General features: G+C 40.5%; 1 long non-coding RNA gene across 1 annotated transcript in view; it reads right to left on the reverse strand.

Annotated features, from left to right (window-relative positions):
• Window positions 1–14125, reverse strand: part of LOC117351071 — a 228646-nt gene that overhangs the window by 66968 nt on the left and 147553 nt on the right. The window lies entirely within an intron of this gene.

The following is a 14125-nucleotide window of genomic DNA, read 5'->3' on the forward strand; positions in this document are numbered from 1 at the left end:
CTGTTATATTGGGCGATGGCGCACTCGCATCTGGAGTACTGCGTCCAGTATTGGTTGCCGTACCTTAAGAAGGATATGGCGATACTTGAGAGGGTTCAGAGGAGAGCGATGCGACTCATAAAAGGTATGGAAAACCTTTCATATGCTGAAAGATTAGAGAAACTGGGGCTCTTTTCCCTGGAGAAGCGGAGGCTTAGAGGGGACATAATAGAGACTTACAAGATCATGAAGGGCATAGAGAAAGTGGAGAGGCACAGATTCTTCGAACTTTCGAAAGCTACAAGAACGAGAAGGCATTCGGAAAAACTAAGAGGGGACAGATTCAGAACCAATCCTAGGAAGTTCTTCTTCACCCAAAGGGTGGTGGACACCTGGAATATGCTTCCAGAAGGTGTGATAGGACAGAGTACGCTACTGGGTTTCAAGAAGGGATTGGATGCTTTCCTGAAGGAAAAGGGGATTGAAGGGTATAGATAGAGGACTAATATACAGGTCCTGAACCTGATGGGCCACCGCGTGAGCCGACTGCTGGGCGTGATGGACCCCTGATCTGACCCAGCAGAGGCACTGCTTATGATCTTAAGTCATTCTTGTCCACCACAAATTGCGACTCATTTTCCATTACTAACTTGACTGCATTTCCTATATCATGGTTGTCAGCATTAGTGTGCTGACAGGTCCAGAGTGTAAGCAAAAGATACTGTATATTAAACAATCTGACCCTGGGGAATGTCTGCAGATAGACTGAATGGCCCCTGCCCATTCAGACTAACAAAAGACCTTTTACTTAGAATGCCACTAAATGACTCCTAAAAGACCAGTATGTGAGATTAACAAAGACATTTTTCATAGTACCGGGGAGTATCCTACAAAGCCCTGGACTTTCAAAAGATGCGATAAGGTCAGGTGCTTAAGGAACAGACACAGAATGGCTCCAGCTACCAGAGCCATTGTTTCAAACAGATACCAAATTGTGACAGAAGATGATATTGGAAGTTACTATTTTTAGAACAATCTCAAACCTATATAGACAGGCTTCAAACCTCTTGCTCCTTCCTCTCTGCTTCTTCATACCTATACAACCATCATTTAGAGACATACACACTAGTCATTAAGGCAGGGAACAGGTTCTTTCTGCTCTGTTCTCTCATACACCCACACACAGACTTACACCCCTACTCAGCCATTATCAGAAGGACAGCCACATTTTCTTATACACACATAGAAGCAGCTCTAAATCTAATTTATACTCTATATTTGTAAAAACCTATTCCTATAAAGTACACTTTTCATGTACCAACTGGCAATTTTCTCATCATCTTGCTTCTCACTGCCTCTGAGGCCTGAACCCAGGACCCAAAATACACTAGAAAATGCAAAACACCAAACATTACAATGGTCTGATCACTATTTGATCTCTTGTATTATTATAGCTTCCATGCCTTTAATCAACCAGTTCAGCAACTGTTTACTAGGAATCTTGCAGCTATAAACTCATCTTCACTCCAGCCACTCTGTATTCTGTTCTCTATCACACTCTTCTGTAATGTGAGCAAGTGTTCATTGGCTGATCAGTCAACAATCTGAAATATTACATTACAGGGATATCTTGATGAAATCGCTTCTCTTGTTCCATCTAACTATAAGTGACCAAAACATAAACCCCATTTCCATCAGGGATTATGAGTGCTTAGAACTCAGACTATCATATAACTAACACTCTTATAATGGATAATAATGGGAGTTACTCCATACAGTCAATAGTTAAGGGATAGTCTTTTATAATATCCCTTAAGATATAACGCCCTTCAAATATTTAGCGATCCTCAGAAAGAATTAGCTAGTACTTAGCTTTCTCTGTGGTCTAAGTCATGGACGCTATTTCACCGACATGTTTCACATTATATTGCTTTCTCAAGGTGAAGTCCCTCATAGTATTGTCGCCTTCCTCCTAGACCAGGAAATAGGATATAGTGGTCTAGGAGGAAGGCGACAATACTATGAGGGACTTCACCTTGAGAAAGCAATATAATGCAAAACATGTCGGTGAAATAGCGTCCCTGAGTTAGACCAAAGAGAAAACTAAGTACTAACTAATATTTATTATAATAATGAATGATATCTTTTGAATGTGAAAGAAATATTTATATTTTAAAGACAAAAAAACAAATAAAATAATAAAAAAAATATTTATTAACAACCCTTGATCCAATGACGATGCAACACAAAGCTTTTGTGTAATGAAAAGTTATTTAACACAAAGTGGTGTTTCTGAGGATCGCTAAATTTTTGAAGGGCGTTATATCTTAAGGGATATTACATGAGACTATCCCTTAACTATAGAACTCAGTTTTAGACATGCTGAGTAAATCTGGAGAATACACAGGACTTCTGAGTCTCATATGTATTGTAAGAGTAGAGATGCTTTTTATCTTCTTAAATTTAAACAGGAAAAGACAAAAATATTATACTTTCTTGATAAATACCTCTGTCAATATCCCAAAAAGCTCTTCTCTGTACTATCAAATCTTACCTCCCTGGGACAGAAAGATTCTGTATTCTCTACACTTTCTGCAGACATTTTGGCTGACTTTTTTAGCAACAAGATAACTGCCTTGCAACAAACCTTTCCTCCTGCAAATAATCTCATGATACCGACATCACCGTCTTCATCTGATCCCTCTAACATAGTAAATGACATAGAAACACAGAAACATAATGGCAAATAAAGGCCAAATGGCCCATCTAGTCTGCCCATCCACAATAACCATTATCTCTTTCTCTCTCTGAGAGATCCCACGTGTCTATTACAGGCCCTCTTGAATTCAGACACAGTCTCTGTCTCCACCACCTCTTCCGGGAGACTCTGACAACAGAGAAAGACCACAATAGTCCATCCAGTCTGCCCAACAAGGTGCCAAAGCTGCATCAGCCACAACAGTTAGGTTATACCTTTCTAAGCTTTGATATAAATCTGAAAGTACTTTAAGGTTGATATTAGTTCCATCCTCTTTTGTCAGTTGGACAGAGTTGCACTCATCTTGTCAATTAGTTTATGCCCCCTCTAAGCCCTGATTAAAATGCAAGCATTATTTAAGGTTTGCTTTTCCTCTTTCATCCTTCCATCCAGGTAGACAAAGTTGTGGCCCTGACAATTCAATTGTTTTCAGTTCCGTTCATTATGGCCTTCGTTTATACACACAATGCTCATTGCATTTACTAGACTGACCCACTCAACGCATGCTACCACCTGCTCTCTTGGCACTAGCCCTTTGTCTATGGTTGAGGATTCCTTGTCACAGTTTGATCTCATTGATGATGACCCTGATAAGCAATAGTCTATCAATATTCTCAGTGGAGAAGGGTAAATAGTGAGGTTCCCCAGGACTTTGTGCTGGGTCTGCTGCTTTTTAACATAGTTTCAAGTTTATTTTTTATTTAATATACTGCCTATCGTTAAGTCTAGGTGGTTTACAAGTAAATTTAAAAATAAATACAAGATAAAAGGGTATTAAAAACAGAGACAAGAACATACAATAAAAAAACAGTAACCTGATACACTGTATTCTAAAAAAAAGAAAAAGGGGAGCCACAAAAGGAAAAGGGAAAAGGAGAATGTTTCTTGTTTGCAATCGACGATGAAGTCATTTTAAATATTGAAAGCGTCTTTGAACATAAACGTTTTAAGATTTGATTTGAATACACAGTCTTCCTGTGTAAGATGATTAGATGATTATCACTAATCTAGAGATGGGAATAACTAATGAGATAATTAAGGGGGTCTTTTACTAAAGGTGCGCTAACCGATATAGAATATGCTAAATATTAGTGCACGCTAAATGCTAACGCGACCATAAAATATAATCGACTAGTGCGCCTTAGTATAAGACCCCCTAAACTTGCTGATGACACAAAATTGTTCAAAGTTGCTAAATCATAAGAGGATGGTGAAAACTAGCAAGAGGACCTTGTGAGACTGGAAGTCAAAATGGCAGATGACGTTTAATGTGAGCAAGTGCAAAGTGATGCATGTGGGAAAGAGGAACCCGAACTATAGCTATGTGATGCTGGGTTCTGTGTTAGGAGTCACTGCCCAGGAAAAGGATCTAGGTGTCATTGTTGAGGATACATTGAAACCCTCTGCTCAATGTGCGGCGGCTGCTAAGAAAGCAAATAGAATGTTAGGAATTATCGGGAAAGGAACGGAAAACAAAGATGAAAATGTTATAATGCCCTTGTATCGCTCTATGGTGTGGCTGCCTCTCAAATAGTATGTGCAGTTCTGGTCGCCATATCTCAAAAAAATATATAGCGGAATTAGAAAAGATACAGAGAAGAGCAACAAAAATGATAATAGGGATGAGATGACTTTCCTATGAGGAAAGTCTAAAGTGGCTAGGGCTCTTCAGCTTGGAGAAGGTCCATAAAATAATGAGTGGAGTGGAAAGGGTAGATGAGATTCGCTTGTTCACTCTTTCCAAAAAATACTAGGACTAGGGAACATGCAAAGGTTTGGATAATTTCCTACACAGAAGTTCATAGGCCATTATTGAAATGGCAAAGGGAAATCCATTGCTTATTCCTAGGATAAGCAGCATAGAATCTGTTTTAGTACTTGGGATCTAGCTAGGTACTTGTGACCTGGGTTGGCCACTATTGGAAACAGGCTTGATGGACCTTCGGTCTGTCCCAGTATGGCAGTTCTTATGTTCTTATGTCATAGTGTGCCCAATCTTAAAATAGTAGATAAGGACTGGTTGTTCTCCCTCTCCAAGGTAGGGAGAACGAGAAGGCACTCCCTAAAATTGAAAGAGGATAGATTCCGTACAAACATAAGGAAGTTCTCTTCTTCACCCAGAAAGTGGTAGAAAACTGGAACGCTCTTCCGGAGTCTGTCATAGGGGAAAACACCCTCCAGGGATTCAAGACAAACTTAGACAAGTTCCTACTGAACTGGAACATACGCAGGTAGGGCTAGTCTCAGTTAGGGCGCTGGTCTTTGACCAGAGGGCTGCCGCGTGAGCGGACTGCTGGGCACGATGAACCACTGGTCTGACCCAGCAGCGGCAATTCTTAGGTTCTAGCTGAGTCTTGAGTCTTCCCTTGTTTCCAACAACTGTCCAATATCAAATCTTTCTTAAATCTCAACATTAATAGAAACAGTTGTCTTCCAGAAACTGAGGCAATTGTGGACAAAACCCATGTTCTATACCAGTCAGAATTTCACCCAGGGCATAGTACTAAGAGAATCAATACCACTTTCCATGATGACCTTTATTCTGCTGTGGATAATGAAAAAATAGCACTGTAAGTATCACTGGATCTAAGCTCAGCCTTCGATCTAATTGACCATACTCTCTCAAGATATCTTCAAGACCTTTCACCTATCGTATTCCCCAAAGGTCAGTTACCCCATCTGTTATTTAATTTATTCCTATGTCCCCTGGTGTACTGCTATAGGACCTTGATATCTCACCATTTTACTATGCCAGTGATATTTTACTGATTCATTATACTGATTTTATTTATTCAAATCATTCAATTACATACGGCTTTGGATTCCACTTCTGCAAAAAATTAGTCTCCTACAGTGTTCACTGTTAACACTGACATGACTTGTTTTGCCTATATATTGATAATGGAGGAGTGAGATGAGATGGTAGGCTTGCAAAGAAGAGACCAGAAAAACCAAAGGGGTGGCAAACCACAAAAGTCAAATCAAAAATGCACGGAGTGGAAAAGCCACAAATAACCAGGAGGATGCAACAAAATCCAGATGAATGGATGTACTAAAAACCTCAAAAGAAGATCAGAGAAAAGCCCAAAACTGAATTTCCAAATTTATTGAGATCTTCACAAGGCGACAACCATAGACAGCGGAACACTTTAATGTTTGGGGAGGCCTACAAGCTCCACCCCCAGACTCCACCCAAACTCCACCCAAGCTCCACCCCAGACCCCGCCACCATAATAGTACTAATTGTAATACCATTTTTTCCATTCATTTTTCATATATACACAAACAATATAATCTTATTAACAATGCATAATGGTTAACCACAACCCTCTCCCAGTACGTGCAGTATCTGTCTTTCCCCAAACCCCTGAGCATCTGTCCTCCCTGCCTTCCCAACTCCCTACCCAGAGCCCCCCGACTCTGCACCCAATCACCCCTCCAGACTCTGCACCCAGCCCCTTCCCTCGCTCCCTCCCCTGTCAGGCTCTGCACTCAACCACCAATCCCGTCAGACTTTGCACCCTCCCTCTCTCCCTCGTTTTCTCTGCACCCAGCCCCTTCCTCTGGCCTGGTGGTCCAGGGGTGCAGCGGGCAGGAACGAGCTAACCTGGCCGGTCGCGGCTGGTTACTTCTGCCACTGAGTGCCAATGAGCGGGAGCGCGCTTTGACGCTCCTGCTGGGGGTTCAGAGGCTTCTTTGACTAGTTCTCAAGATTCATGAGAATTCACGGGAGCCAATCAAAGAAGCTGTTGAGCGCCCAGCAGGAGCAAAGCACACTCCCACTCATTGGTGCTTAGCAGCAGAAGAAACCAGACTACTAGGGATAAAAGTGTCACATAAAATTGACAATTTTGGGGGAGACACTGGCCCCTGTGGTCTCCCCCGTTCTGACGCCTATGGTGACATTACTGGATCTCAGTATGGGTATACATGCATCATCAGAAAAAAGATAAAGCAGAATGCATCAAGGCATTTATGTCCTTACATATTGTCACTGGGCACACACAGAACTGACCGAGCGGTTAATCGACTGTGTGAGTGGTGGATCAAATGGACTGCACTTAAATTCAGATTTCAAGTTCACTATAAAGTTTTTATTCAGGTAGTTCAGCTCTACAAAAATATCATTGGTGCAAATACTTCTCAGCGACAGCGAAAATAATCAGGTCATTCAAAATCACAGTTCAAAACAAACAGCAGGCAAACTTCTACATTTCATATAAGTTTCTATCTTCTCAAAAGGCATTCAAATCCAGACTTTAACAATGATCAGTTTGGCCCAACTTCTTGATAGCTTCAAGAAAAAGTGAAATCAAGAATAACTGTATGTCTGCGTTTCTTTCATACAGGAAGCATATGAAATTGCAGGTCGCATACAGCACAGCGGGTTCTCTGAGGAAGCCAGTTCGGCGAAACGCATCAGAACCTTGCTGGACCATCGCTGTTCGGACATTTAAGTTAAATTACCTTTTGATTTCACTTTTTTTGAAGCTATCAAGAATTTGGACATTTATTTTACTTTATGGATATACAAAACACGTTATAGTTTTTCAAGAAGCATTTTTAATAACCTTTTACCACAAAGTTGGTGCAATGATAGATTCTGTGAAGAACTCTATAGGGGTTTGTTCCCCACATTGAGTTTTTTCATTCCATTCTTGGATTCTGAGTGCCACTCAGACTTAAAAAGGTATTAAAAGTCCTTTTTTGTTCCTTTATTGTTTTTTTGCTGTTATCAGATTTTGGAACAATTCCCTGTTCAACACTTACCCAGTTGTTTGTATTGGGCACCCTTTTTTCTGGAGCCATATGGTCACACTAAACTTCTTTAACATTATCTTCCAGGCAACTATCAGTGATTTCAACATCAGCTGTATCAAAGGTTAAATTGTGGTTCCATGCAGTTCAATACTCCTCCTGGCTCTAGGCATTGGTCTCTCCTCACAGGTCCATCCTTCTTTGTAGTTGTGCTGTTTCTGTGGCTCCCTCCCTTCATCAAACTGCCTATTTTTATAGGAACCCTGACAGGCTTCAGCTGGGGCTTGTTCCCTAATGTAGTGTTTTCTGGAAGTTACCTGGTGTTGCTGTGAATCTGTTCCCCCATAGATGTTGTTGTGATTCACCTGATTTAACTTCCCCCTAAGAACTGCCTCCCGGGTGTCATTGGTTCCTATAATCTTTTGTTCCCTTCCTTCCCAACCACAGACAGAACACCACAAATGGGAACACTGCTGCTCAGGAGTACTTTTCCTGTGAATCTTTCTGGGTTTAGGCTGAGGAGTAGACTTTATATATAAACAAATACCATAAATAGATTGTAACCTACCCTCTCTAACTGAATTCCATATGTATTTTTCATACAGTTCTTCACTGTCAGTTTAATTTCCATCCTATAAATTCACATAGAATTTTTCTTTTTTCAACCATCTTTATTTTCTCTTCTTTATTAATTTCCAGGTACTTTAGTTAGATTGTGAGTCTTCGGGACAGTAAGGGAATTTTTTAAGTACCTTCTTACTTCTCATTTATAATCTTAATGTATATTTTCTTCAAACCGCTTAGAACCTAACGGATGTAGCGGTATATAAGAAATAAATTACATTACATTACATTACCTTCCTTTTCTGACTCTAAAGTCACCTTGTGACCATATTCATTCTGCCCCCCTCCCCCCCCTTTTACAAATCCACGTTAGACATTTTTATTGCCGGCCACAGCGGTATTTATTCCGAGCTAATACCGCTGCAGCCAGCGATAGAAAAGCCTAACACAGCTTTGCAAAAGGGGGGTTGGGTATTTTATATACCATTATCTCATTATCTTTTAAAACAGTTCACCGAAGAAATGTTAAAACAATATACTAAAAAGAAACAGAATAACCTAACATGTGCTACCAGAAAATCTGCTAATGCTCTTTATGCCAGAAATAAAAGCCCTGATTTTCCCACATGCTCTCATAAATAAGTAGGCTTTACATTTTTCCTGAAAGCCCATAAAATCTTTGAGATCTTTCATTTCCTCAGGAAGCCGATTCTATAAAACTGGACTCATCTATAAGCAGACCCACTTATTCATCTCGGTTAACAGCCTACCCTCTCCAACATACCCTATTCTGCAGACATTTCCCTGGTATATAGTCCATAATATAAAGATTTAATTGTCTAGAGCAGGGGTGCCCAACACGTCGATCGCGATCGACAGGTCGCTCGCTCAGGCGACCCCAGTCGATCGCAGAACGGGTTCCCTTCTTCCCTTCTCTTTTTTCCCCTCCTGACTGGCCCGCTCCTGAATTCTGCTGCTGCCTCCGCTGCTCAACATTTAAAAAAAAAAAACAAAAAAAGGCTTGGAGAACTTATGCTCCGGGGGCTAACATGTGCTTGTACCGGCTTCCCTCTGAAACCGGAAGTTATGTCCGGGGAGGGGGAGGGGGTAAGAAGGGAAGCCGGCACGCACATGTTAGAGCCCTGTTCGCGGGCTAAAGCGGGAGACAGGTCAGTGAAGCTTGCGATTTGCTCTTCTTGCTGCCAAGTCCTGCCTACTTTCTGTTTCCTCAAAGGCAGGACCCGGCAGCATTTTTCCCAAAATGTCGATCTTGGGCCGATCAGCCTTCCTCTTCCCGACCTCAATTGTGCCGTCGGAGAGGAAGTTCTGGCCAGCGGAACTTCCTCTCCGACGGCAAAATTGACGTCGGGGAGAGGAATGCTGGTGGGCCCGAAGCAAGGAGAGCTTGGCCGGCGGCGGGCGGCTTTGGGGGCCTGTTATCCGATGGCAGCGGCAGAAGCAGTGGCTTGTGGGTGGGCAGAGAGGGAGAAAGAGGGCAGGCAGGGAGACAGAAGGAAAGAAGAGAAACAGAAAAAAAGAATGGGGGCATGAAGAGAGAAAGAAAGAGAGGGCAAGGAGAGAAGAAGAAAACGTTGGGGGGAGGGGGAATGAGGTCAGGAGGAGAGGAAGCATAAAGGCTAAAAGAAGGGAAGAAAGATTGGATGCACAGTCAGAAGAAGAAAGTGCAACCAGAGACTCATGAAATCACCAGACAAGGTAGGAAAAATGATTTTATTTTAAATTTAGTGATCAAAATGTGTCTGAATTTATATCTGCTCTCTATATTTTACAATATGATCCCCTTTTACTAAACCGCTATAGAGGTTTTTAGCGCAGGGAGCCTATGAGCGTCAAGCGCAGCACTGGGCATTCAGCGCAGCTCCCTGCGCTAAAAACTGCTATTGTGGTTTAGTAAAAAGGGACGGGGTGGGTATTTGTCTATTTTTGTATGGTTGTTACTGAGGTGACAGTGCATAGAGTCATCTCCTTTGACCTCTTTGAAAAAACCCCAGAATAGGAATGATAATTAACAATTGTATGCGTACAGTGTGCGTTGTGTTTTTTTTTTTTTTATTTTATTGTTGGTAGATCATTTTGACTTGGTCATTTTAAAAGTAGCTCGCAAGCCCAAAAAGTGTGGGCACCCCTGGTCTAGAGTCTTGGTTATGGAATCTATTGCCACTACTAAAGGACAGTGAAAAAAAGCAAACAGAATGTTAGGAATTATCAGGAAAGGAAGAGAGAATTAAACAAGAATATCGCTCCATTGTGAGACTACATCTTAAGTATTGTTCATACATCTCAAAAAAGATATAGCAGACCTGGAAAAAAAATATAAAAGGTCAAACAAGTTCTTCTTCACCCAGAGAGTGGTGGAGAACTGGAATGCTCTCCTGGAGTCTGTTATAAGGGAAAACATGCTCCAGGGATTCAAGACAAGGTTAGACAAGATTTTGCTGAACCAGAACCAACGCAGGTAGGGCTGGTCTCAGTTAGGGCACAGGTCTTCGACCTGGGGGCCGCCGCATGAGCAGACTGCTAGGCACGATGGACCACTGGTCTGACCCAGCAGCGGCAATTCTTATGTTCTTAATTTTTACATGAAGAAAAGCTTAAAAGTTTGGGTTTTTAGCTTGGAGAAGAGACAGCTGAGGGAAGTCTAATCTAATCTTTGATCATTCTGGATAAGTAGTAGTCTCTTCAAATTGCATTTACTTAAACAAACATAAAGCGAATTATCATAGTCCAACTGAAATAGAATAATAGCCTGAACCAGAACTGCAAAATGTTGCTGAAAAAAAAGATGGCGTAATCTTCTCAGTATATTTAGACCAAAAAAGCATTTTTTTGTTACATTATTAATTTGAGTAGATAATGAAAGTGAAGAATCTAGAATAAAACCCTGAATTTTAGATGAGAAATCAATTTTCAGCGAATCACCAAAACTGAACTAGGCAACTGTTCAATTTTTGGCCCAAACCATAATAAATTTGTCTTAGCAGAGTTTAATTTCATGCACACTGAAGATGTCCTATCTTGGATTCTTAAGATGCAGGAATTCATATCCGATTTCAAACTATTCAGAGAAGGGTAAACTTCTAACAAAGGGGTCCTTTTACTAAGACCCACTAGTGCATCTTAGCTTGCCCTAAATGCTAGTGCGTGCTAACGCGTCCATTATATCCTATGGACGCGTTGCTGCACATTAGCATTTAGCATGTGCTAAGACGCACTATCGTGCCTTAGTAAAAGGACCCCAAAATGAAAATATTATCCGCATAATTATAAACTGTTTTAGTTGGAAGTAGTTTCAAAAACTGCAGAGTAGTCGTAGAAATGTTAAACAAAATAGGAGACAGTGGTGAGCCCTGCGGCACCCCACAAGCAGAGGTCTAAGTAGGTGAGAACTTGCCCTCATTATGAACTCGATACGATTTTAACATGATATAGGCCTATAAAATCCTGAATGGAAGGGATAAAAGCGAATCAATCGTTTACCGTACTCTTTCAAAAACTATGACGACATGGGGATATTCTATGAATTTAGGTAGTAGCACATTTAAAACAAATAGGAAAAATATGTTCCACTCAATATATCGTTAAGCTCTGGAGCTCACTGCCAACCAAGTAGTAAAAGTAGTTAATGTAGCTGGGTTTAAAAAAGGTTTGGACAAATTCCTGGAGGAAAAGTCTGGGGAAAGTCATTGTTTATTCATGGAGTCTTCACACTTTTCGGAGTCCTTCAATGTATTTGTGATCTGGACTGACCACTGTAGGAAACAGCATACTGGGCTGTTTTATTAAAATGCATGAATCAATTAGCATGTGTTAATGCATAGTAATGTGTGTTATTTCAAGTCCAATGCATAATGTTGGGGCTTCCGTTCTCGCTACATAAGATGCACTTTTTTCCCCCCTGTGAATGGAAATGTCGGTGCGTCTTATGGAGCGAATATAACACAAACACACCCCAGTACTTTTTTTTTTTTTTTTAATTTGGCGGTCCAGTGCTGTATCAGTAGGAACTTTCCATGCTCCTGCCCCTCCCTCACTGGACGGCTGCCTCCGAGTCCTCATCTCTTGCGGCAGAGCAGTGCACAAGGCAGGCGTGAGTTTTTTTGCGCTCCTGTTTGACCCCTCGATACTCCCAGGACTCGTGAGAACTGATGGCAGCTATTCAGGGAGCAGCGAGGGGCCAGACAGGAGAGCAAAAAGCTCCAGAAAAAAAGAGAATGAATTGAGACACCTGGGTTTTACTTCCACTGAAAGCAATTGAAGTAAAACCAGGATATCTCACTCTGTTCTCCTTTTTCTGGAGCCATACGATAACTGTAAAATCCAGCTTGTTACTTCTAGTTCTGAAGAAAAGAAGCAAAGCATTAAAAAACAGATAACAAGATGTCATGATTCAAAGTGTCAAAGGCTGCTGAAAGTGTTATCATTAAAAAATTAACACCTATATCTAATTCTTTTCCAAATACATCTAAACTAGAAAGCAGAAGTGTTGTGATGCCACACACAGGGGGGAAATCATGCTGCCAATTACTGAGGATATTCCCATAAACTAAATCAATTGCTTTAGAAGCATCTTCTCAATATAACTTTAGTCAAAAATGGCATAGAAAAGAACAACAACAATAGTAATTCATAGTATTCAAAGGATCTAGAAATTAAATCTTGATAAGAGGATGAAGGCTCACTGGCTTTAGGCTTTTTGATTAATAATCCTCAGCAAGTAAAATGTTAACAACCAAAGTAACAAACTCACAAATATCTTCCTATCCCACCCTTTTACAAAACCGAGCAAGAGGTTTCTAGTGCCGGCCAGTGTGCTGAATGCTCTTGTGCTGCTCCGACGGTTATCGAGTTCTATGAGCATTGGAGCAGTGCAGAGCATTCAGCACCCTGGACAGCACTGAAAACCCCTTGTGCGGTTTTATAAAAAAAAGGGGTGGGGGTGAGGGGTTAAAACAGACAGAGCAAGGATCTAATGGACAGGGATACTATAATTTCCAAATCTCACTACTGTTCATGACAGTAAATCTTGTCCATTTCATACTATATTCAAAATGCATTCAGGTGGGCAAAATTGCAACCAAATTAAGTTTTTACCTACCATATAATTAGTTCAACTGCAAGTTCAATTTATTTAATATACCACAAATATAAAACCAAGGTAAATCTAAGTGGTTTACAATAAAATGTAAAAAAAAATTTTTTTAAATGAATTAAAAGAAAAAAAAAAAAACCCAAGAATAAAAAAATAAAATGGGGTAGGGAAAAAAATAGACAAAACATGAAATTTGGAGAAACAGTCACACATCAGGAAAGGAAGGAATTGGTAGGTAACAATGAAACAATAACAACAAAAAGTTAGTCCACATTCTTTGTGAAAATTGCACACTTTCAGAAACATGCAAACTTTTTTCAAAAGAGTGTGCACTCTTAATTAACAATTTTGATTTTCTAATGAAAAAATGTAGAAAAACAAAACAAAAACACAACTCAAACAGTAAGAAAAGTCCTGTATATGACTTGAAAAGCAGTACAAAATGAACATAGCACAGTACAGGGTAAAGCTTTGGATTCTTGCCCAGAAATAGCTAAGAAGAAAAAATTAAAAAATTTAAATTGAATCAGTTTGGGCAGACTGGATGGACTATTCGGGTCTTTATCTGCCGTCATCTACTATGTTACTATGCACATACTTATTCCTGACATAAATTAAGACTCAAGAAGCAAAATGAATTCTTGGTGAGAGGAATTCAGGTTCTTGCTTTTCAGCAGCATAGAAGGCATGACCAACCAAGGTAATCTTAGGGTGAGCGAAAGACAGAGAAGGAAAAATACTAGGATAGCTAGAGACCTTCCAACTTTGGAGAAGTAAATTTTCTCCCCACTTTCATATCCCAACAGCTGCCACTGCTGTGATGTGAACAGATGTGTCAATTTAGGTGTTTACTGAATGCTTTTCTCAAACCTTTTTTTCCACCCAACCATCATCACTTCCTAATCTGCTTCTCCTCCTCCCATTTCCCCCCTTTATTAAAAAAGTAATTAAGAAAA

This window comes from Geotrypetes seraphini, chromosome 17 (assembly GCF_902459505.1).
Source record: "Geotrypetes seraphini chromosome 17, aGeoSer1.1, whole genome shotgun sequence".
NCBI lineage: Eukaryota > Metazoa > Chordata > Amphibia > Gymnophiona > Dermophiidae > Geotrypetes > Geotrypetes seraphini.